The sequence below is a fragment of the Alosa sapidissima genome, chromosome 14 (assembly GCF_018492685.1).
Source record: "Alosa sapidissima isolate fAloSap1 chromosome 14, fAloSap1.pri, whole genome shotgun sequence".
In the NCBI taxonomy this organism is placed as follows: Eukaryota; Metazoa; Chordata; class Actinopteri; order Clupeiformes; family Clupeidae; genus Alosa; species Alosa sapidissima.
The window spans coordinates 21412513-21437539 of NC_055970.1; the positions used below are offsets into that span (position 1 = coordinate 21412513).

Below are 25027 nucleotides of genomic sequence, written 5' to 3' on the forward strand. Positions count from 1 at the left end.
ATCAAGGCCAAATTAAGTTATCACGCAGCCACTGTGTCAGCAGCATCAGTGCTGATGGTGACGGTGCGTTTCTGATGTCAGATTATTATGTAGGCTAGCCTACTAGACTGTTCTCACGTTGCAGCGCTTTACTTATATGAAGTAGCATTAATCAATATGAGGGGCAGAGGGGGATAAAGGTTGTCCCCACCGACGATAAAAATAATTTAGCAGAGGTAGGGATGGGAAAACCAGAGGGGGGGAAATCCTCACCATCCCCCCCCCCTACAAATCGCACCCTGGCTACACCTCCCTCCCTATGCCTTAACTCTTTCCCAACAGGGCCAAAATAGGCCAAAAATGACTCCTTTGATATTTCATTCTGCTGTGGGTGAGCAAGCAAAGAAACCATCCATTTTCTCTTGAAGCCAGATAGTTAGGCTACACAAATATATGTTTGACATGACAATTATGTATTATTTATATATGCTAATTAGCATACATTAGCATCACATTTGCATATTCCGGGCACATTTTTTGAGTTTGTGAAGCTTTACAGCTTCAACACAGCATGTTATAAAAAAAAGTGAAATAGCAGAAAGTTGCATTTACCTGTTGGCTAAATAAATACCAAGTTTGGTAGCAATTGGGTGAAAGGAACTCTAAATAACTAATTTTGAAATTATGTATACAGACGAGCCTAAATAACCATTATATAGTTTTATTATCAAAATTAGTTGCAATATCACATTTGTATCAAAAAAATAACTTACAATTTCATCTCATACATATTATTTTGGTTAATAATCATGTTTTTTTTTTTGTCAATGTGTAATAATCATGTTAACACAGTTTAGACTGTTAATACAGATGAACAATTAAAATGACCCAACAGAGTCAGTGTTGCTGAAAATGACCCAACAGATTCAGATACCTCCCACACGGAGTTACACTACAGATTTGGCCCCTACCCTCTCACACCACACAGTTTCATATCACTAGACAACATGGGCATATGTACTTTTAAAAACAGATGAACAGTATGTCAATACTACCACTGAACCTCAGTCGATTGTCATTACTCGCCATGTTGAAATATCGCGAAAATATAAAATCCAATAGCAAAAATTCAACACATATCCAAGGAAAACCCATTTATTTGATTGGCTTAGACACTCATTGACATACAAAGACGTTTTCACAGGGTTTCAGTGAAGAAAAATGATACTTTTATTAATTTCCGTCATCAGTACGTACGTACTGATTTCTCTATGGGCTGTCGGGAAAGAGTTAAGAGACTAGTGCTAGTGACAGAGCTACACCTGGGGTATTAGCTCAATTGTTAGCACACTCGAATCCCAATCCGAGGTGCTGAGTCCATGCGAGTGCTGGGCTGAGCCGCACGGTCAACACAGCATGGGTTACACTATGGCATGAATTAGACATTACATTCATTTAGCAGTGTAGAAGTGGGCTATTTATCATAGGTAGGTCTAAGCACTGAATGGTGGGTGGTGGGGGTATCATATTGTCCCACAATACTGAGAGCAATACTGTGCCTTCCCAACACCACTGTTTGTAACTAGAACCATATTGTTTTTTTTACTAATACTTCTAATCAGAGACCATTGCTGTTCTCATCAGAATCAGATGCACTGCAGGCTGCACCAATTGGAGACTGTGCATGGGTGCTACTACATTTAAAGTCCAAGTGTATGCCTGTGCCCTCCCAATGTCACTCCTTTATGTCTGATTCACAAATGTGCTCAGAGGATCTTTTGGTCGTGCCATAAATCAAACGGTGATGAAAGATACAGCAGGTGTATTTAAGGTGAAGTTTGAATCTTAACTCTGTCTCTTTGCCATTGCTTTTTGCAAATTCATGTCAATTATTTTTTACAACATATGCACGCAGAGATCCATCAGAAAAATCCCTTTCAAATACTTGAGACCTACATTTGTTCATCGTAATCCATTGGAACATACACTGCAGTCACCATGACAGCGAGCTAAACCATGTTTTGCCATGTTCAGCAGAACGGAGAGAAAGAGAGAGAGAGAGACATACACATTGTCCTATCAAAAGGGTTGGAGCTGAACGGATTCTTTCTCTCCAGCCTGGACATCCCCACTCTCCACATCCACCCCCCCTCCCACACACACACACACACACACACACTCCACCCCCACCCCCCCTCCCACACACACACACACCTACACTCTGCCTCTTACATACCACACAAATCCCTGGAAGGAGAAACAGTGCCCATCCCTCCCCACTCTGCCCTGAGGTCTGTGATGGTTTGGGAAACACAGTCTAGCTGCAGTACACAATAACACCAGCTGGGGACACTGCTGTGTTTTCTTCTACTTCCTCCCTGTGAATTGGTCTGTTGGAACAGAGCGAGGAGCGAAGTCAGGGTGGGGCAAAGGGGGAATAGGATGAAAACTTAGACCTGTCCAGGGCTCTTTTTTTGTGTGTCAGTGTAAAGCTGGGTGGCGCTGAAGTGGCACGCAGTCGATTGCCTTCCCAGTAGTCCCACGGGCCTGGCAGAGGTGCCCCTTGGGCAGATGACACATCGCCACTGCCGCCCCCTTCCCTCTCCCACGTCCACCTCTGTAGCCATGACCACAGTGAAGTGGAGATGCTGCTGGGTAAACATGTACAGAAGGCCACCACGGCCCCTTGATGATGGAGCAGAGCGTGCCAGGGCTTGGTGCCGGAGGAGGTGTCCTGCTGGGAGCTGGGCCGGGGCGCCCAACTGCCTCCTTTCTAAGCTGAGCGCCGGGTGGGGCTTTTCCACAAAAGAGGTGCTCACTTGTTAAAAAAAAGAAAGAAAAAACGCCTGTTGCATTTGCTCTCTCTAAGCCCAGACGCACAAAAGGAAAACAGCCAGAGTCGAGGGGGCAGCCGAGTTCACACTGTGCCGGCTTTTCTGTCTGCAAGCACAAAAATAACATAAAAAAATAACATAAAAATAAAAGTGACTTGAGGCCCTTAAGTCCGGAAGCATTGGGGGTCTGAAGAACCTGTTTGGGTCGATGAAAAAAAACAAACAAAAAAACCTGACTGGCTGAGCTGAATGGAGGAACTCTATTATGCTTTTATGTTGTTTTCACGACAATATGATTACCTTTTCTCTTTCATCTCATTCACAATTAGCTGATGATTTCCCTGTTTCCTTTTAGGCAGCTCTGACTGTCCACAGGCGATAGTGTTTTATAATAGCACTGAGGCTAGTACTATGTGTTGACATAGGGTCGTTTCAGTCTAACTTCATGTCAGTGGAGGCCAATGTTTATCAGAAGGAACGCCTCTCCTCATGTTGATGAATGTGATGTCTAAAATGTAATGGATTCTGATTGTCTGTTAGCTGTCTATCATTCTCAAAATGGCTCTCAGTAGTACCATTCTTTATGTTATTGTTGTTATAGTATGCAGTGTGTACGTGTAATTCATACTACAGTAGCTAGAGCAATTACAACTGTTGTTTTTCTGTTATCATTATAGTCGATATTCAGGTTAAGAGCATAACTTACCTGTTAAATACATTTCTGTAATGTCATTATGTCTGCTAGCGCCCATGTCTTCTAAAACTTCAGATATTCTGTCTACAAATCCACTACATGAAAATAGCAGGACACATAAAATCAACTCTACCAAACACTTGACTGTGAGATTGTCATCATCTTGATATGTTTACAGCAGACATGTTTACATTTACAGCTTGACACCGATATAAGTGTCAGCTATGTGCTGCAGAAAACCCTGCTTATGTACAGTATGTGGTTGTTTTCCTTTATGTTGGCGGATTGGCTGTTCTCTCATATTTGTCCGTAGGCTAAAAATCACACTTGAGATGCACAGTAATATGGTCACCACCACTGAATCTATTTGCGATGCTCTTTTTTTCATAATAATCATTCCCTCACCAACTTCAATTTCCTTCCACAAACAGAGTTGTGTGGCCTGGGTAATGGGTGAAATCATCTTTCTTATGACAGGTTTATCAAACCTTTAATCTGTCCTGATAATCAGCACAGACATACGAGAGACAGCGTGGGCACAGGTAAGACATTAACATTTCTTCTACAGTTTATTTGACATGCAGACCTTCATGCCATAGACATGATTGTAGCGATGACATACCATCTGACAAGTCATCACGTCAGCTGGTAGCACACCAAATCAGTTCCTAAGATACCAAAGAAGCAGAGATGGAAGGATAACAGTAGCTATTATTACTCTGCCTGTCTGTATTAGCACTTTATTACAAGACTGAGGCAGCATCCTCATCTAGTCATTTACCAGATGTTATGATCCTAATTCAACTACAGCACAGTGCAAATTGTATTCATATATCTAATTACACTTGTCATCAGTGTGTGCTCCAAAGCCTTGGTGTTGGTAACACCTAAACTCATCACTCATACAGCTCTTTCTGCAGAGTTACAATGCATTCTCATTGTAGCATTCATCTATGACAATGATTCCACCATTTTGTCATTTATAAAATATACTGACAGCGCAAGAACTTTAAAAGATGAACAGAAAGTTAAAGGCATCTTAAACATGGGGCCAGGCAAATTTGGGCTGGTTTTCAGGCTAGGTTGAAACGCCCCATAATCAAATCCAAATGGTGTGTTATCAGACTCAAATCCTAGAGGACTTAAGAAAGAGGACACAGTATTATTGCCAGAAAACCCACCTGTTTTTGTCCATGGCAAAACATTCACCTTTTCAACAAGAAGCATTCTTTACTCTTTCAACACCTTTTGGCCAGCAATCCTACATTTTCCTCGATTATATTCATGCAGTTCTGCAGGTGACCTATATTCCCTGACCACCCAGAGAGAGATGACAACAGCAATCCAAGAAGAGGGGAGACACTATAGCAAGGCGATGAGTTGGCTTATTGCATACTCTCTCATTCCAAGTTAAAATCTTCTTTGCACAGAAGTAATATTAGGGAAGAGCTACTTTACATTACATGCAAAGGTTTCGGAGTTGTTTCCTGAGGAGGCCTGATGAAAGCCTGGAAAGCCGAGACGTTTGATCTCTGTCTAGGCCTTTCATGCATGAATTACCAAAACACTGGGAAACTTTCACTTTCATATCACCCTTAATAAGTAAAGGTATAAGAAGAACAAAGTCAATATCTTATTTTTTCAGGGAGTTTCATATCTGTCCACTGCGGTCGACACAATGCAGGCTTAAAGGACTTTAAAGGAGAACTGCGGCTTTTTAAACATAGGGTCCTGTTGTTTGAGGTCACTGAGTAGCCTCCAGTCGGTGGGAGTTAAAAAAAAAAAGAAACCGTGTTACATAGCTCGAGTTATACTGCTAGTGGCTACCGCAGCCAGGCGGATACAGAGCTAAGCTATAGTGTTTGTGCCTCTTAACAGACTCAAAATGTCATTACAAGTGCTGGGCAATATGAACAACAACAACACGTTACATTTATATATAGTATAGTATATATACTCCTTGATCCCGTGAGGGAAATTTGGTCTCTGCATTTATCCCAATCCGTGAATTAGTGAAACACACTCAGCAAACAGTGAACACACAGTGAGGTGAAGCACACACTAATCCCGGTGCAGTGAGCTGCCTGCAACAACAGCAGCGCTCGGGGAGCAGTGAGGGGTTAGGTGCCTTGCTCAAATATAACGCTTTCCTCAACACTCAAAGCGCTTCACATGGAAGGGGGGACCTCACTAACCACCACCAATGTGTAGCACCCACCTGGGTGATGCACGGCAGCCATTATGTGCCAGAACACTCACCACACACCAGCTTGAGGTGGAGAGTGAATGAATATGAACAGGATCGGTCGCTTTCTACCGAAGTTGAACTATTTTTGGCTTTTTCTCATTTCCACACAGATGAAACTGTGAAGTTTATTTCCAAAAAACAAAAAAGTCTCCAGAATGGCCCTGTGGACCAGAGGAAGAAACTCACCTGTACGGGCAACACAGCGTGCGGGACAGAGTTGAAGCAGCTGTCTCACCTGCCTTGCTCCTCTCTCTTTTCTGTTTTGTTCTCTTGAACTCTTGTGAGGTTCTTCGTACATTTACATGGATTCATTTAGCAGAATTTATCCAAAGCAATTTACATAATCTGTCAATTACAAGGGGCACTCTCCCCAGAGCAACTGGGGGTTAAGTGCCTTGCTCAAGGGCACAACAGTGGAAGCCAGGAATTGATCCCACAACTTGTCAGGCAACTGCATGCTAGCCTAGCTCCTTAGCCACTATGCTACCACTGCCCCATATCGTCTATTCGGTTCAAATAAATAAGGATGACCATCAAACTCAGACGACTCCTCTGTGTATGCCGTATCAGCTGTAGTCTGCATCATCTGCGCTGTATTCTCCAATGTTTGGTCTGAATGTCCTATCAGCTGACCCTCCCTTGTGTGTAAACTTTCCTCTTCCTGCATCAATGGAATTCCTATGTGATTAGAGCTAGCTTTCAGTAAGGTAGTGCTGTGCAAGCATCCACAGCTGGCATATGGACCGTTTCCGTGTTTTTGCATAATAGTCATTACTATGGTCATAACCATTGTGATGCTCAAACACTGTTTTTTTGGATATAAACGAAAGTGCAGTAGCATGAACTCCCATGAGTGCAACTGGCAAGTACTGCGTTGGAATGGCAGCTTAATGACATCACACCCAGGCTGCTGTTTGTCTGTTTCATCACTGCGATGCGATTTTATACATCCACGGAAATGTACAATCAATGGAAAATAGTGTCAATGGAATGACATGTTTCAATGCGAGACAAGAGCTAGAGTGGGCATTGGTTAACAGATGGGAATGGGTCACAGAAAGAGACCATTTGATTCTCTATACCAGAGCAAAGCAATAAGCCTCCTTGTGATATGAATGAGACTGAATGATTACATATACACAATAATTCAACGAGAGACACACATGCGTCTTTGTTCACGTGTGTGTGTGTGTGTTTGTGTTTTTGTGGGTGTTTGTATGTGTGTGTCTGTGTGTGTGTGTGTGCATATGTTTTTCACTTGACATATACATAGCATGCTTACAGTGAGGCGTGCAGCGCTGCTTTATTTTCTGACCCAGCCTATTTCGTGGTCTTCTTGTCTGTCAACAAAAGTAAGTCCATGCTGGTCCAGACCACCCAGCCCAAGAGTGCTCTGCCAGACAGTCCTGTCACTGGATTCACTTCCTAATGCCTAATCCCCACTGTGTACAACACAGAGCCCTGCATCCACAAACATCCTCACTTCCACCATCTCTCCAAGACACGCTCTGCCTCTGTGTCTATGAGTCTGTACGTCTCTCTCTCTCTGAGCCTGTGTGTGTGTTTGCGTGTGATTGTTGATGTGTCTGAGAATTTCTCTCTCTTTCTTTGTCTCTTTCTCTCTCTCTGTCTGTGAGCATGTGTGTGTGTGTGTGTTTGTGTGTGACTGTGCGTGTTTGTCTCTCTCTGTCTCTGTGAATGTGTGTGTGTGAAAGGCCTCCCCCAATGAAACACAAAACATGTCTCTTTTTTCATTTATCTGGGAGGTTCAGCTTGTGTTCCACTCACACAGAGAGAAATCGGAGGGGACATCCGGAGCACAATAAGTGAGAGAATGCCAAGTGGTAAACACGGAGATTACAGCTTGTTATCCAGGGGCCTGGTTGGTGTTAGCCCAGCACCACGCCGTCCGTTTACTCTCACTGTCCAAAAAATCCGATCAGAGAGAAGGGAGGAGAAGAGTGGACACCCACCCCCTCTCCTGAATCCCTTATTAAGGTGTGTGTGTGTGTGTGTGGGGGGGGGGGGGGGGTGGCGTTGAGTCACAGACCCATCAGTTCATTAAAGCAAGACGTAATCAATCACTCTATCGATGTTACCACACAACTGGTGCCGCTACACATTTAAATCTCTCCACCTTGGAGTGACATGGGGCACTAACAATGAGGGTCCGTTTAAGAATGTGGAAAAAAGGTTTAAGATGGGCAGGTAGGCTCTCCAAGATGAAGCTAGCTTCTGATTGCCTGTGTATGGTTCGATGGAAATTGCTTGGTTGTTGTCTTGCCTATTATCACCGTCAGTCACAGAACTGAAAATCATATGAACAGGTTTAGATAATACATCAAGAGGCAAACCTTTACAAACTGAACCAGTATTAGAAGACCAGGACATCATTTGTGTAATTTGACTGGCGAACCAAACACCATGTACAAGAATTGGACTTGTGTTAGCTTAAGGACTCCGCGCATAGCATGCCGACTTAAGTGCGGCAACATTTCTCACTTGGCCATGTATACCAGTACCAAATTGTCAGCTGACAAACATTCCAAAAACTGAATTTCAATTACAGTATAATCTACAAGTTGGCAGTGAAAGGGTTCAGGGTCCCTGGGTTTCCATCAATGGGATCACATTTGCTAACAGGCTCATCTGTGTTCACTCAGGCTAGTTTAACCATGGTGTGCGAGGTTGAATTGGAAACAATAGAATCTTTTGTAATACATTACTTCAGAGTTTATTATGTCTAAGGGTGTCCTCCATATGCAGAAATCCGTTGTTACATTCCTGGTGATGCGTGTCTTTTCTGCTCAATGCTTTTTATTATGACCGCCGCGCAGCGAAGCGGCAGTCATATAGGTTTAGTCAGATTTTTTTTTTTTTTTTCTTTTTCGCATGCCCAAATTTCCGTCAATGATTCCCGGGACACTGAAAGACCGGGGTACACGAAACTTGGTGGGCATGTAACCCCACATGGATAGCATGGAACCATCATTTTTCGTTTTGATCTGTAGCCCCCCCGCTGGACTGGACCCCCCCGAAAGGAGGGTAGGGCAGACACAGTTTTCTGTGAATATCTCGAAAACCGTAGGGTTTAGGAGGACCATTTTTTTTTTGTATGTTGATCTCAAGGGGCCATGTCAACCCATTCCATAACCACTCATTTCATGTATAGCGCCACCTAGTTAAACACAATAAATTAATTTATGTTACTATACACCAACTGGCCTGTAGGTGGCTGGAGACAGTTTTCTGTGAATATCTCGAGAACCGTAGGGCCTAGGAGTTCCACCTTTTTTATGTATGTTGGTCTTAAGGGGGCATGTCAACCCATCCCATTACCACTTATTTCTTGTATAGCGCCACCTAGTTAAAAATTCAAAAGCAAAAAATTAGGTGTTTTCATCACAATATCTCTGGCTGACAAGGTCAAAACTGCACGAAATTAAAAGTGTAGGATCATTATGACACCCTCCGAATGCATGCCAAGTTTTGTGTACTTTCGTTCATGGGGGGCCTTACAATAAAATAATGTATGTGTACATTTAGTGACGTACACCAACAAGGATTCCCGGGACACTGAAAGTACACAAAACTTGGTGGGCATGTACCCCCACATGGATAGCATGGAACCGTCATTTTTCGTTTTGATCTGTAGCCCCCCCGCTGGACTGGACCCCCCGAAAGGAGGGTAGGGCAGACACAGTTCTCTGTGAATATCTTGAGAACTGTAGGGCCTAGGATGACCATTTTTTTCCGTATGTTTGCCTCCAGGGGTCATGTTAACCCATTTCATGTGCACACATGTGCACAAACAGATACACACACACACACACACACACATACATTCACAGTAATCATACGTATGACACATACTCACACAGTAGACATATGTACGCTTGCATGCACAGGCACATACACAGGCACACACACAAGCACGCACACACACTCACACACACACACCCACACACATAACATAAACATAACACAAACAATCAAGAATTTCTCAGAATTATGAACAGGCAAGATGGAGGTGGGGTTGTATAAAATTAATTTTACATGTGAAATCTATGAACTAATCATGTTTTGGTACTTGTTGTCTAGCTGATACCAGTGAGAATTGGGTGTGGATAATGCAATTTAGTGAGACAGTTAGAATCATATAGGCCTTTCAGCGTGATTTCTTCTTGTGGAAAAAATGTGCTGGACTGGGCGGCGGTCATATTTTGTACCGCTCTGCGGTACATCTAGTTTAAACTGCTTCTCTCAGATACTGTGTCAGTGTAGAAGACATTGTTAGGTTATTTTTAATCAGGCCGTAGGGTGTTAAAGAAGCCCCATAATACAAAAATCCAGATGTGGATTTTTATGATTTCATATAGGCTACAGTAGCCTATAGATTATTGACTTAAATACTGATGTATGGCATATCCACTGAAAGGATGTTTCTACTTCTATCATCTCTAACCCTTATACACACATTTACCAAACCCTGACCACAAAGTCCTTGATCTATCAATCCTAGTGACCTAATTCTTTTTTTGGACAGACTGAAATTACTTTGATGACACTGATTGTAGAGTTTAATGACTATTAACGTTTTTCATGTGACGTATTCTAGGTTCTATAGCTTTGTTTACATCCACCTGGAAGGCAAGGGACAAGTTGAACCCATTGAACATCGTTGTCTGCAGCTGCCTCTCAGTAGGCTACATCTCTGTATTTCAGCAATGTCAACATTTCAGGCATCAATAAAGGTGATGATGAAACGTTATCCCATTGTTTAATATTTGATAGCCTGTCACAGGAACGTTATTTTGCTAAAATCGCCCTGATTTGGTGCATTGATCTGTATCGATAACTATGGGAGAACCTGCATGTAGCCTATGGTAGCCTAACTTTTTTTCTCTGTTCAAAACTCGGTTTACACGGTTTAAGACGATAGACTTCCTTAGAAGCTGTGAAATTTGGCCAGAAAGTAACATGTCTTCCCTCTGAAAGTTGACACAAAATCAAACAATATTTGATCATTTAACTTGAACTGAACAGCAACAGGTTTTGGTAGGCAGTAGACTAGCAGACGTTAAAACGGTAGCCTACATAGCCAGCGTCAGTCAGCATCATGTAACATTAATGTTGCTAAAGTCATGAATCCTGTAACATATTATAACATATAACAGCGATGACTCATTCTAAGACGATCTGCATGGATATATAACCACCCAGAAAAACTCAGAATGTGAGTGATAAAGTTCATTAATTGTATGAAACTTTTTACTAGTTCATTGCAGCATCGGCTATATTAGGCTGTTATGCTAGCTCAGCCTTTAAATATGCTGTTATTTTAGTCATGTGGACTTGATTAAACGGGTAAAGATAATTCATAAACTGCTTATTTCTTACATGACTGAAGCAGTAGCCTAGGTTCAACAGCGGTGTTTGAGGTTGCTGTGTTAAGTTCAGCTCAAAAATCAGTTTATTTTGACATACGGGAGTTAGCCTAACTGAGCTGTAGGCTATAGCACATAAGCCTATTCTGTTTTCATTTATTTTGTGATTATATAATCAAATGACACTCATGATAACTTGAAATAGAAGGACAGAAGATAGGTGATTGATGTCCACAAGCAAGAATTTCACGAGAAATTAGAACAAGCTGTTCCGGTAAAAATATTCTTGCCATGTTTAAAATGCTGCACCTTTTCCCTTCATAGCCTATCTCTGGCAATTCATTTTTGAATGACTGTAGATAGTTGTATTTTAGCCTACGTCTTCGTAGACAGTAGGCTACACCATTAGGCCATCTTGAGAATAAAAGACTTCACAACTGCTAACGATCATCCTCCACAACCACGAGGATAGGTAGGCTAAACGGTCGTTTGTCGCCTTTTTGCTTCTTATTGTAAAACCAACTGTTAGGGCCTACACAAGTGGTCGGCATCCCGGTCAATATTTGATATTAAAATTTCAATTTTGAAGCTATTTGTAACTATGTGTAGCCTATGCAACCCGACTGTTGTAGGCTTGCCTACAACTCTCTGCAGTGCCTTGCCTACCATTCTTGCCTACCACTCTAGTTGTAAACAAATGGTCACATGACATTATGACGTAGGTGCAAAACCTTAAAGGAGTGGTTCAGGATTTTGGACATAAGACCTTATTTCCAAGTAAGCAAGTGTGATATTTATCAGTGGAGACCGTTTTCAGCACGTTTCATCCAGTCCTTCTAATTGCAGAGTTCGCAGGTGCTAGGCTAGCGCAAGTCAACGGTATGTGCTAGCCTGCCACTAAAGACAGTCTTACCCACTCCAAAGTACACCTGAGGCAAATTCCAGACAATCGATGTAAATGTCTATGTTGATAGAATAGTGTAAGAAATACAACTACCCTTGCATCGCGTTGCAATAGTTATACTTTGGTCCCTAAAGTTGTTAGTAGTCATTTTGCAACTCAGCGGCGGACTGATATTACCAAGGCTACTACTAGGTATCCCCATTGGAGTGCGCTTTACTGTTTACTTTTCGGCGCAGTACTACTAACCGGAACAAGTATAATTCCGCCGCTGCTAAGAAACTAGTCCCTCAAAATGTAATGCGATCGTTGAAATGCAAGGATAGAATAACGTTAGAAATAACACTGTCAATACAGACATTTACATCGATAGTCTGGCGTTATAATTTATTTGCCTCGGGTGTACTTTGGAGTGGGTAAGACTGTCTTTAGTGGCAGGCTAGCACATACCGTTGACTTGCGCTAGCCTAGCACCTGCGAACTCTGCAATTAGAAGGACTGGATGAAACGTGTTGAAAACGGTCTCCACTGATAAATATCACACTTGCTTACTTGGAAATGAGGTCCTATGTCCAAAATCCTGAACCACCCCTTTAATTGTTTTGAGAGGAGGGTCATAATGGCCTCTTTATAAAGGTCTGTCTCCCAGGGGACAGGGCCTCTCACAGACCACTTTGGTCCCTGTCCTCCTCGTTGCATCCAGTCATCTGCCAGTCGAGAACCCCTGCAGAAAATCAATGGCATTATCATGTGAGTCAATTTCTGTCTCTTGACACCGAGGGGAAAAAAAACGGGAGAAATGTGCAGTGACACAAAAGTCATCACTTTTTGACCTTTTGCTATTCAGTTAACAACGTAATTACAGTGATTGGCTTGGTGTGTGTGTAAATTATGCTGAGGAATACAGGTGTGGGTGTGTTGTGTTATCTGGAAGAACAGGCTGAAAATTCCTATCAAAACCTCTCGAGGGTGCCTTCCATTGATACAGGCCAAGCCTCTATCTCAGTAATGAAAGCAACACATTACCTTAAAAGGTTTTGGTGTAATTGGTCTCTTGCCTAGGCTTTAACTCATCAACCTCCTTCACTGGGCATCTCTGCTTCAGTTGGATGTGAATAAAATCAAACAAGGCAAAATTGGTTCTTTACTTTGGACTATAACTCATTTCTGATGAGAGCCAGTAAGCATTTTAATGTCTCTTGTGAGGAAAAAATAAAGCTTTCTCTATGTGAGTATGTGTGTGCGTGTGAGTGTGTGTGTGTGTGCGTGTGTCATGTGTGTGTGAGAGTGTGTGTGCGTGTGTGAGTGTGTGTGTGTGTGTATGTGTGTGTGCATGGAAGCTGGTGTCAGCCTCGATGGGTTTTGAGCAGTTGCGTTCAGCTCCCAAGGGAACATCAGACAATAGGGAATGATTGGCCAGTGTGGAGGAGGAGGCGTAATTATAGGCCTGACCTGCAGGGGTCAGCACAAAGTGGAAGAAGATCACCTCTCAATGTCCTCTGGCTGCAGGACGAGCTGAGGAGACATGGGAGCGTTTGCATGATCACAATAGAGCCTCCTGCCCAAGCCTCACTCATAGGGGTGAAAGAGGAAATTATCAAGGTGGATTTGCGGAACAGTTCTGCTGGGAGTGTGTTCATTTTATTTATTTTTTCATTTGTATATATCATTAATGTTATTTATTAATGCTATTACTGTAATTGATTGATTGATTGATGGATTAATTGATTGGCTTATAGTACCATGGTGGTAAAAGTATGCTTCTCTGTACTATTGACCACTGAACAGCAAACACTGTCTGCCTTTTATAAATAAAAAGAAAAGTGAGAAAAACAAAAACATTCACCCTAAGCTTGTCATAGTATACGTTTACAAAGTGCACCCATTCACCCTAAGCTTGTGTCATGGTATTATGTTCACCAAGTGCAATCATTCACCCTAAGCTTGTGCCATGGTATATATTTACACCTTGCCAAGTGTTAGCATTTTCTTGCAAGCTTCTAAACCAGGCACTATGGTTGTATAAGACTGTGTGTTTGTTGGCGAGACCAATACAAATACAAGTCTCCTGACAGTTAATGCATGCTGTTTGCTGTTGTGTTTGGATAAAGCCTCCGCAGTTGCGGATATTTTCACAAGGAAATGCAAATGTTTCATGGGGGAATGATGTAAACAACAATAACTGTGAATAAAAAAATCAGAAGCAGAGATAAAGAGGACATCACAGAAGAGACATAAATAGACACACTATTGTGATAAAAACATAATAAAGAATAATAAAAAATAAACCCTAAAACAAAACTAAACCAAAATGTTGACTGTGCCCATGATGCGGCAGCAGCAGTTGTGTTGCTCTCCGCCTGAGGCCCTCCATGTAGGTCTGTGCTGATACGAACCTGGTGTGGCCAGGGCGATAACCCATGCGCTCCGCACTTTGACACACTCCTGTAGTTCTACCCCATAACCGCAGGGCCCATCCGTTATCCCGCATGAGTGGTCCGAGGCAGCCCCTCTCCTCACAGGAGATTGATGGAGAGATGGGGCGGCTCCATTGAGCCGACACGTCTCTACTCCCATAGCCCACCCCAGCTATCAGCTGCTCCAGCCGCAGGCTCCTGCAGAGCGGACACCTACAGGGGAGTATATGGGAAGCTCCTTCACTTTCCCTTACCCACTTTCCCTAATTGTGAATAAAATGGCCATCCAATGAGCCCACCCTTCCATCCCGAAACAACATAGTGATGGATGACCCGTGGTTTCCACAGTTTCTGACACACCATCGTGTTCATGATTTGCTTTTTTCTCTCCTCCGAGGAAGATCTCTCATATCAGTAAATCCCTGGTGAAATCTGTCCAATCACAGCACTGACGCACACCACACGGCTCAGAGACAGGCCACTGCTGGAAGGACCTTGAGGTCACTATTCTTCACTTGCACATCCCCAAATCACCCCGTGATGGGTTTGCACAGGGGGCTTCTGAGTTGCCGCTGTGATATTTGCCTGTCACCTGTAACCTCCTCCCCGAGACAAATCTGACACTAAATCACTCTGAACAAATGATCACCCAGCAACAGGGGGGCAGGAAGATAAGAAATGAGACGCATTGAAAAAAACGAGTTATAATTTGTATTACTGATTTGTATCGAGGCTGTTGGATGTCAGTGTGTCTGCTGTCTGTGTAAGTGTGTGTGTGTGTGTGTGTGTGTGTGTGTGTGAGAATACCCAGTTTCTAAATTGTAATATCATTGCACAAGTCTAGCCGTAATGGCTTATTGATTTTTTTATTGAAAAATAAATATGCATTCAACCAAAAGAAGAGCAAAAATGGGCGATGGATTACAAACCCACTGACGGCCCACCCATAATATCATGCCTCACGTCCACTTTCGTGCTGACACCTCGGGCTTTTCATCAGCATGAAGGGAAAAAGCCATCCATTGTGCTGCCCTGCCAGCCCCATTGAAAACACAGTGCTGAGCGTGGTAGGAATTATGACAGAGATTAGGAGCAAGATTGGTGGTCCCCACGTTCCTGTCCTGTCGTGTCTTCTGTCTGCAGCAACATGCTGTAAACAACTTCATTTATCTGTTCCCATGCGCTTGGAAACTTCAAGCAGTGAAGATTCCGCACAGCCTCTGGTTTGTGTGTGTGTGTGTGTGTGTGTACGATTTATTTTGTAAATATATGTGTGATATCTTTGTTGAGGTGGCTCTTACAATAAGTGAATTAATTAAATTTGTACTAATTTGAGTGTGTATTTGAGTGTGTGTGTGTGTGTGTGCATGTGCATGTGTGCACGTGTCCGCGTGTGTGTGTGTGTCTGTTCGACTGTACAGCATCACATATGCAAATGGTGGGTGATCGTGGCCCGGCGCGCCCTCCCGGTCGTTTGATCACGGAGCCCAGGAGTGGAGCGCCAGTCACCTGAGTGCCACCTGTGACAGGATCAAAAGGGAGCGCCTGCTGCTGGTCGAGGCGTGATATATGAGATATACGTCTTAATGTATACTTTTATATCTCAAGGAGTTTTCCAGCACTTCCTTTAATATGGATTTGGACCAGGTATACATTCTATGGACACTTTCATGTGGCTGGTCTGGACCCCACTTTGCTATACCATAACACGATTTTCACACCAAAACAACTTTATTAGGGGCTAGAAATATATCATGCTTGTGTCTTGACAAGCACTGACTGCAGTGAAAGTCAATATGCAATATATGCTGCTTTGTATTTTGTGCATTATATTTAAAAAAGTGGGATACAAATATTTAGCCATTATTTGTATTTTAATTCCTTATGAATCCAAATTCATGACCATCCTTATTTGAGAATTGTTTCGACTTGTTTAGTATTTTGTGATCATTTTCTCTCCAACAAGAATCTTTGCACTCCAAACTATTTATATATAGAGCTCCTTATACTCCGCTCACACACAAACCTATGGGCATGACAATAATCCACTTCAGAAACATAGATTCAGCCTCTTAAGGTATACACTCAAAGATTTCTCTAAGGGAACTCTTAAGGAATGGTTTGAAGAAAAAATAAACAGCGTTGCTGAGATGTACCTTTCGAGTCTTCGTAGAACACTGACATGGTAATTGGGAAATGGCAAAACCCCAGAACGTCAACTGCAATGTGCGCCATACACCTCTGAAATAAGCAGTGAAGCGTGCCCATTACAAGACTGATGGGGTCACGCACACTTATTCGTCCCACCGGGTCCGTTTCCTGGGATTTGGGCCGTGCTTTGCTATTTGCTTTCAGACTGGCGCCACTGACGATCAGAGGAGAAACAGAAAAGACTGCTGATTTCATTCCCAGCGTCTGATTGGCTCCTGTGATGTGACTCAGCAGCTTTGGCATACCTAATAGTGTGGTATGTTTCAGAGTGTGCAATGGCCTTTGCTATAAGATGTCCCACATAAAGCTGTCAGCCAAATTAAGAGGCAAAAATAACAATGGCTTCCAACAGGCGTTTGTGGCCTACTTTGCCATGTGCCCCACACAATTTGAGGAAGAAAAAAAAAAACCTTTTTGAAATTGCAATCACTCTGCCGCAAGGATTCTTTAATGAGCTGCTAAACAACAATAACTCATTCTACTCTCCCCATCTCTTCTCACATCTCTATCTATCTCTCTCCTTCTCTCTGCCTTTCTCTCTCTTTCCCCCTTTCTCTCTCTCTCACTGTGTCGTCATCATCTAATGTGCACAAACACAAGCCTTAACGGAAAACAAATTATGTAGACTTTGCCGCTTTTTCCAATTTCACCAGAATCGAGCCTCACATGACTAGAGGCGTATTCCACAGCCTCTCTCCTCAAGAAACACAAAGGGAGAGAGAGAGAGAGAGAGGGAGAGAGAGAGAAAAAAACCTATTGGGAAATCATTTTCTGCTCAGACAGAGAGAGCGCAGGCTGAGGGAGGAGGCAAAAACCCACAATATTAACAAGAGCGTCAACCCTGCTGCTTTTGATCAATCGTGCAGCTCTCTCTGTTCACTTTAATCACTTCATACTTTTTGACGGAAGTCGATTGATTTTTTCTCCTCTTTCTTTCTTGGCTGAGAGTGGTTGGCAGATGCCCATTCTAATTGCAAGAAAGCTTTCCTCATATGGTAACAGTAGCATGAGTGAAAGGAAAGGTTCTGTCCACTGATCATGGAGTTGTTGACTTTTGGGGTTTCTTTGAAAAATGTTGCTGTCTAACAAAGAGGACCTGTTTTGGAAAACTCATTCAGTTCAGACTTGACTTCTGAAGACTCCCTGTCAAAGAATGACTGTAAGATCAGACCCACCCTACCCATGTCCCATCGACCCAGCTTCATGAGAGAGCACAAATTCCATTATTTCAAACACTATTTTATTTATTCTAGAACCCTATAGTAAATAATAATCAATAATAATAACATAAATTATAATAATAATTTAACCCAAATGGGCCCTTTGAACAGCAGTGGCTCATTCTGCTCTAAACAAACAGAAAACAACCAAATGAGAAAAAGCACATTTAGCCCCAAAATGGTCTCTTGAACAGTGGTGGTTCTGTCCATGTGTGTGTGTGTGTGTGTGTGTTTATGAATGATGATGTGTGTTGTAAGTGTTTGTGGCAGATTTTGATGCCTTGATGACTGATACTAGGGGCTCCCATTTAAAGCACTGTGGTTCAATGTCAGCCATTTTCACAGTCATGAGGCCATCCTTAAAAATATTCTTGTTTGCAGTAACAGCCAAAAAAAAAAAAAAAAAAAAATGGGTCGGTAGGTAGGTCAATATTTTTTTTTTTCAAGATTCAAAGTAAAAAAAAAAAGTACAGTTTTGGTCAGGGTGATTACGTAGGTATGAATTTAAACAAATGTGCATATTGTGACGTAACTGGGTCCTCAACCCGCGCCTTCAGGCGCATCACTGCAAACCTCAATCTGATGCAGGTTATGTAGACCAGCCTTTCTCAAACTTCTTTGACCTGAAGCCCAGTCATGGCAGACTTTGGGGTCATAGAGCTCATCTGCACGTACCCAACCCCACTCCCTCCAAATCAAATTGTCATTATCATTATCACAATCATTATTATGCCTATATAGTTATACATGCACTTTCAATTAAATGTTTTGTGACATGCACATCAGAGGACTGCTTTACTAATGTAAGATATAATTAGTTTCATTGCTTTTGCATGGTTGCATGATGCTTGCATAAGAAAAGAAATACTTCTCAAAACAGCAACAATTATATGGGTGCTATTGTTTTGGGATGTTTCCCTCATGCAACCATCATATATTGGTAGGAAAAGGAGAAAAAAAATACATGTTTTTTTAATGAAGTTTAATTTGAATGTCTGAATGTAAGGATTCAGGAAACACAATACCAGCTTTTTTGGCGAGCAGATAGGCGTAAATCACTGATCTGAAAGAAGGCTACAATAGCTTTTGGCCACGTCAATTAAAATTTGACTATACAATACTCAGTGCTATACAGTGTATTATACAGTCGCTGCTCTGTTTCTATGGAAGTTCCAAAAATCAACATAGTTCTATTAAGTGTCGTTAAACAATTAAATAGCATTCAACAGGTTGAAGCTGAGCTTTGATACCAACATTATCGATTCGTTTCAGTTTCTCTCGCGCAGACGCCTGCATTGAATGAACGCTCATACCACCACTTTATTATATGGCTCCATGTTTAATGACATCGATAGCAGAAACGTTTGTTTTCTTTTTTGTCGGTCCGCGGTATCTTGATCAACTGCGCAGCAAATTATCAGACGAAGCACCGGGCCTAATTTCACTCCACGACTCCGAGGACCAGCAGTCTCCACGTTGCGGACCCACATCAAAATAAAACTATTTCCTGATTGGTTGAGAAATCGTATTTTCTGATTGGCCCATTGGTTAGTAACTGAACAGCAGCGCTCTGAGCTAAATGAGCGCACAGACAGCAACGTTGTGACACGTTTGTAAAATATAGCCCTTAGAAATTTCTGTGCTGTTCTGTTCTGTTTCGGAGTGAGAAATGCCATGTGTGGCGTGTGATCGTGTGAAGTCATTGAAATGCGTGTGTCTCACGCTCAATGCGTGAGACTTGAGAGGTCTGCCGAGAGTGAAGCAGACAAAATCTCACTCATTGATTATTGCAGATCTTCAGACAGCAGGGTATGTGTAAAGGAACCTGTTCAACACAACACTGTCTGGACACCTACAACGCCTGCCTGACAATACGGTCTGAACACCTGTAACACTTGCTCGACACAACACGTTCTGTAAATCTAGAACACCTGCTCAACACACGTTAACTGTAAATCTAGAACACCTGCTTAACACAACAGTCTGTAAATCTAGAACACCCTCTCAACACAACAGCTTTCCACTAAAAGCCTGAATAGAAAGGCTTCCACTTATCCCAGCAAACACATACTACTGCAAATCATCCGACCAACTTCCACTTCCTAATTCACAGAATTAAGTACATTCAGTGAATTAGCCTTCGGAGCTTCATAATGTATCAGGCACACAAGGGAGCAACTCAGTGAAACCCTGACAAGTATCAGTCTGTGTGTGTCTATCACTATTTGCTATTAAGCACCAGTTTGTAACAGCAACATAATTTGTGCGTATATTTAAAACTTTACGAACCACTGGATTTAGTGTGCACAAGCAGGTCTGAATGCAATAAACTCCTTTCAATCGTAATATTTGATTTCTCTTGTAGGCTACTGGCAGGTTGATGTATAATAAGACACTGAAGATAGAATAAACAAAACACAGTTTGCTTCCCATTTGTAAAGAGGCCCTTGTTTCATAGATCTTACAGGCATCTCTCTGAACTGTTCAGCAACCATATGAAAGACTGGTCTTAAAGGGACACCAGGCAAGCCTGATGCTTTTTCTCTACGAAACTCCCCCTCGCTCGGTCTAAAGCTCTTTTCCTTTTCTTTGCATCTTCCGTCAAGGTTTTTCGCTGCTTCTTCGCCGGCTCTGCCATTATACACACGTTTGCAACAATCGCTAGCGTTTCGTTAGCCTGCCTCTGTGCTGTGGATGCAGGATGTAAACTGATCCTGCTTCGGTCGGCGGGTACGATACACTGAACTGGCAAGCGGGATATTCTTCCTACAGGCAGTCGGGGCGGCGAGAGAGTTCGCCCTGTAATGAGTCATTTAACCATATACCGACTTACGAAGATGAGTAATTAACACGAAAACGTTGCCTGGTGTCCCTTTAACTACTGCATGGAAGCAGCAAATGAATTAATGAAGAGCATCTCTCATCCACCATGCTACAAAGAGGTAGTCATTGTTCCTAAATTAGTCATTTCACTGTGTTGGTAAATGCACGAAGTTATTACTGTTATTACTGAACTGCGTCTTTATACATTCCTCACCACTCTGTCCTATCTTGCTCTTGCTTTTGTTCTTTGTTTTGCACTCCGGTGCACAGTAATGTTGACTGTTTTCCCAATATGTCTTTTCTTTTGTTTGGGTAGAGGTGATAATTAGATTCATCATTTCCTTTTCCCTCTGTTGGGAAAAAAAGCTAGCCAATTTTCTGCCTCGTCAATGCAACGCAGAGCCAGCTCCTTCCTGCACACCATGAGCTCTTTTCAAAATATACTAGTAATAATTATCTACAAAAAAGCAGAAGTAGTGTCATTTGTTCGCTCTCGGCCATTTTGCTTTTTTGTTGTTATTTCTGTCCAAAAAGTTCCTTCTCCATCATGTTTTGCTGTATGAAAGTAACAGTAAATCTTGGAGAGAAACAGCTGCGTTGCCTCCTTACTTTCCAGTAATTTACCTCTGTGCATGTTTCGCGGAAGCTTTATTCAATCTTCCCTTTTGTCAATAGTTTGTGTGTTTGTCAGACCTTGGCAAGTGAGTCTTTTTGATATTTCAGGCCAGAATGAAAGCCTTTCTGAAGGGATTGTGGTTACCAGGCAACAAGCATTTGATCCAATCAGAGACAGAAAGGGAGAATGGTGATGTTCTCATGCTTTGTGAAGTTTTCCTTTCAGTGTTCAATATAGGAAAAGATGCATACAGAAACACATACAGAAACACATACAGTATGTATGTTCTCAATCTCTCTGTGTGTATGGGTATGTACCTGTGTGTGTGTGTGTGTGTGTGTGTGGGTGGGTGTGTGTGAGTGTGTGTATGTGTATGAGTGTGTGTGCATGTATGAATGGGTCTGTGTGTCTAGCTGTGTAAGTGAGTTCATGTGAGTGTGTGCACATCAGTGCACCACTCTCTGGGAATCTCTTCCTGCTGTGCTTTTTTCACTGTGAAAGGAGATGCAGCATTCCTCCACGATCACTTCACGGATTTGTTCCCCATTGTGAGCGAGTGAGAAAGCGGGCCATGTATCGCTGTGGAACCGGTGTTCAGCTAAACCCACCTGCATCTCACCTTCACCAGGCTTTATGTATGTGATTGACACCTCCTTAGTGCAGCTGGGGGGGAGGAAGCATAATGAGGTATGACGTGGAAAATCCCACATTATGCTCATCACACGCCAGAGGAGAATGCAAAAGATTTGGGTCCCTTCCCTGTGGTAGCCTTCACTTGCTCTCCTTGTGGTGTCAAATGCTGGCTGGATCTTTTCCTGTTGGAGACAAAAGAATGAGACCTATTTATCATTCTGTGCCAGCAATGCGAACAAAACCAGGTGACATGGTTTCCAAAATAAATATTCTCTACAGGTGTTCTCTTCCTGTTGGAGAAGCCAAAAGCACACACCCACAGACAGACAACACAGTTCTACACACGGTTACACTCAACCAGGGATGGAAATTAACACCAGCTACCAGCCAAATGAAATAGAATATTATAAAATATGAAAAGTAGATTTCAGACACAAAGTAATAATTTAATACTCAGTGGCTGGTAATTTTACCTAACCTAACTGCCAGTGGCTGGTAGATGTAGGTAGATTTCCACCTCTGCAATCCACTAAGCATAGGAGCAGGACACATTTTGGACAATGTGAATATCACTGCGATACTTGAACCAGAGACGGTTGTTCTAAAGGATCTTTGCTTGAACCCTTTGAACTCTCACCCTACCCTTAGTCCTAACCCCAACCTGAATGTATTTAGGTTTACAGTCAATCCAGCTACTCATCGTAACAGAATTCCATACCAAACTACATTGTAATTTTGTCTGATACAAAGATGTACAAAGGCACATTAATGAAGTATGGTAAATCGGATTTGTTTTTAATTATTTTTTTTATTTTATTTTAAGACATGAGCAGAACAGTTATTCCAGAGCAGTTAAACACCCATAATGTATTGCACACCTCATCAGAGGGTCCCAGCCCTAAACCACTAGTGCACTCAGGAGTTATTGAACAAACTGCTCAATACAAAGATGTGGGATTCCAGGCGATGCTGAACTCATTTTCTCAGCTGTGTGTGCAGTTCCTCTCAGAGGAGAGGCTGCTGGCGGAGGAGGTCATGGCAGAGTAGGAAGAGGACAAAGTACCTGTCCTGCAAAGCTTGTTTCTGGTGGAGACATGGAACGGAGTCTTAGCATTGTGATATGACACTGTTATATGGCTTGTTCCATTTGTTCAGTTGAGCCTGTGGATTCACACTGATTACTGACATTGCTGTGACACAGTAGCTGATGGTCAAACATAGAATACTCCACAGAATGGAGGTGCACCCTCCTCTGGGCCAGAGTAGAGAACCATTGCATGCAATACTACAAATATACAGTCCCACCTTACATGTAAAGAACAAACATCAATACATCATCCCAATTTTTTTGCCTTGGTGCTCTCTCCCCTTTCCCTGTTTGAATGGCAGAATAGCAATAAAGCTCCTGTTATCCTTAGCAGTGAGTCTGGGGGGTGAGAAATCAGCCTGGAGGGAACATTATGACAGAGGTGGAGGTAACACACAGAGCAGGGCAGGGCAGCCTCATTCATACCTACAGCATAAAACTGCTCAATCAATAAGACTTTAGTTAAGCAGTTATTTTCCGATGTCGAAGTTTGATTATGTCCATCACAGAAGCTAAATTCAGGACTGCTGTTTGAAATTACGATATCTTTTGGCCTTCAGCTATTTGGTCTGACTGATCCCTTCCCAGAGTGTGAAAGGTTGTAAAAGCCGTAGCTCTTACAGTAGATGGTAATTCAAATCAGAATAACCTATAGCTGTGAAAGACCCACTTGATCACATCACCGAGATGACCAAATGGTTTTGAATACAGCCAGCATGGACAAGGTCAAGAAATGTGTCTCTCTGGACTTCGAGTGGAGGAGCTGGAGGTAAATGAGGCTGCCATGGTATTATTAGCGGATGTATGGTTTGATTAAAGAGGAGATCTATTACTGTCGACACAGCACGAGAGAAAAGAGGGGAAATTATCACAAAAGGCTGGCTCAGAGACATCTCAAGAGCTCCAATTACTTTGCCTATCGAACTTGCGGCGTGGAACTCAGTTTAAAGGTTAACAGTCTCTCCCTCACAAGTTCCAGTGGTAAAGCAAAGAAAAGGTGCTAGGAGATGGTCCAGACTGTTCGATCTCCACACCTGGCTCAAATGCTACTGCGCTTCCCTAAGCATCCCCTATGTCAACAACTGGGGCTTGTTCTGGGAGAGGCCCAGTATGCTGAAGCGTGATGGTCTCCACCCAAACCAACATGGAGCCAGGCTACTCTCTGACAACATAGCGTCCACACTGAGGCATTGACATTCTGTAGAAAATATTACAGATTCACGCCCCCCAGGTATTGATTCGAATGGCATTATACATGTGGATGGGTCTGAGAATGTTTTCTGCAGGGTAACATACAATACTACTACCATAGATCAAGCTGCTTCATGCAATAGCATGACTTATGCTTATAGTTCTATTCCAACGTTGATTTCTACCCAACGTATAGTAAAAAGAAAAGACAAATTTAAAACTAGAAACCTAACATTTCCATACCTCAGCATATTCCTCAAAAGCCAGAGGCATTTTCAGCTAACATAGGTTTACTAAATATAGGTGCACTTACTACCAAAACCTTTGCAATCAATGATTTTATTAGTGAAGAAAAAAATGGATTTTCTGTTTCTTGTTGAAACCTGGCTGACTTCAGACAGCGAAGCTGTTCTTGTTGAAACTTGTCCCCCAAATTATAATTTCTTTCACTCAATTAGACAAGGCAAACGAGGTGGTGTAATTGCCTCCATTCTCTCAAACAAATATAGCTGCATTAGAGTCAATTTTGGCGAATTCGCTTCCTTTGAGTATATTGCCCTCACTCTGAAGGCTGACCCAGCTGTACTTCTATTAACCTTATACCGCCCTCCTAAACTATGGACTGGCTTTCTCAACCAGTTTTCTGAACTTATGTCGCTCATCATCACTAGCTATAATTAATAATTGTAAATGGCGACTTTAATATTCATGTCAATAAGACAACTGATGCTAAAGCCAGTAAGTTCTTTAATGTGTTGGACAGTTTAGAGCTAAAGCAGCATGTTA

At 42.4% G+C, this 25027-nt stretch overlaps 1 long non-coding RNA gene across 1 annotated transcript in view; it reads left to right on the forward strand.

Moving 5' to 3' along the window:
* Positions 1-25027, forward strand: part of LOC121681649 — a 108693-nt gene that overhangs the window by 63468 nt on the left and 20198 nt on the right. The window lies entirely within an intron of this gene.